The sequence below is a fragment of the Neoarius graeffei genome, chromosome 22 (genome assembly GCF_027579695.1).
Source record: "Neoarius graeffei isolate fNeoGra1 chromosome 22, fNeoGra1.pri, whole genome shotgun sequence".
NCBI classification, from domain to species: domain Eukaryota; kingdom Metazoa; phylum Chordata; class Actinopteri; order Siluriformes; family Ariidae; genus Neoarius; species Neoarius graeffei.
In genome coordinates, this window is record NC_083590.1 from 345,001 (window position 1) to 345,573 (window position 573).

Consider the following 573-nt stretch of genomic DNA (forward strand, 5'->3'; position numbering starts at 1 on the left):
CGTGTGTGTGTGTACGCACACGTGTGTGTGTGTACGCACACGTGTGTGTGTGTACGCACACGTGTGTGTGTGTGTGTGTGTACGCACACGTGTGTGTGTGTGTGTGTGTACGCACGTGTGTGTGTGTACGCACGTGTGTGTGTGTACGCACGTGTGTGTGTGTACGCACACGTGTGTGTGTGTACGCACACGTGTGTGTGTGTACGCACACGTGTGTGTGTGTGTGTGTGTACGCACACGTGTGTGTGTGTGTGTGTGTACGCACACGTGTGTGTGTGTGTGTGTGTACGCACACGTGTGTGTGTGTGTGTGTGTACGCACACGTGTGTGTGTGTGTGTGTGTACGCACACGTGTGTGTGTGTGTGTGTGTACGCACGTGTGTGTGTGTGTGTGTGTACGCACGTGTGTGTGTGTGTGTGTACGCACGTGTGTGTGTGTGTACGCACGTGTGTGTGTGTGTGTACGCACGTGTGTGTGTGTGTGTGTACGCACGTGTGTGTGTGTGTGTGTACGCACGTGTGTGTGTGTGTGTACGCACGTGTGTGTGTGTGTGTGTGTACGCACACGTGTGT